Source organism: Nanorana parkeri, unplaced genomic scaffold (assembly GCF_000935625.1).
Source record: "Nanorana parkeri isolate BGI_ZX_2015 unplaced genomic scaffold, ASM93562v1 scaffold639, whole genome shotgun sequence".
In the NCBI taxonomy this organism is placed as follows: Eukaryota; Metazoa; Chordata; class Amphibia; order Anura; family Dicroglossidae; genus Nanorana; species Nanorana parkeri.
In genome coordinates, this window is record NW_017306907.1 from 636,509 (window position 1) to 637,153 (window position 645).

The following is a 645-nucleotide window of genomic DNA, read 5'->3' on the forward strand; positions in this document are numbered from 1 at the left end:
AGGGTTAAAAACTGAGGTTTTAGTTGCATAGGTTTTGCAAAAATATGTGGAAGCCACACTACTTCGTCAAGTCTCCTCTGTGTAGTGTGGTTCCAACTCTAATCGATGAGAGCCTCCATCTTGGAGTCTATATAGCAAAGGATGAATTGGGTGCAGGTTCACCAGGAGGTAGCCCATTCCTCCTTAAAGGCACAGGGACACACCAGAAGACCAGCACATCACAATGGCAGCTGAAGCCCCCAGTGTGTCCCCCACAAATCTAACAAGTGAAACAAATGGCAAATGCACTAATTTCCCATTTGTTTAAAAAATGTGTTGATGTCAGAGACAGGTGGGCAGGTATACAACGTGCCTCCAAGAAGTCTTTTTTGCTAATGGGGGCAATACTAGCTTCTGAGGCCAATGGTGTACTTACTTTTTTTTACAGTATACCAGCACATCTTTTGATATTTGTGTCGAATAAAGTATTGAAAAGGCAAATTTTGCTTATGTTTTTATTCAAGTATATTATCTTTATATGTAAGTAATTTGTCTGTGAAGGTTCTCATTCATGCAGGTCATGGTATATCTGTAAAAAATAAGTCAATTCTGAATTGAGAAAGCTGGCTGGATGACCAGTGAAACGTCTTCAAGAAATATACAGCA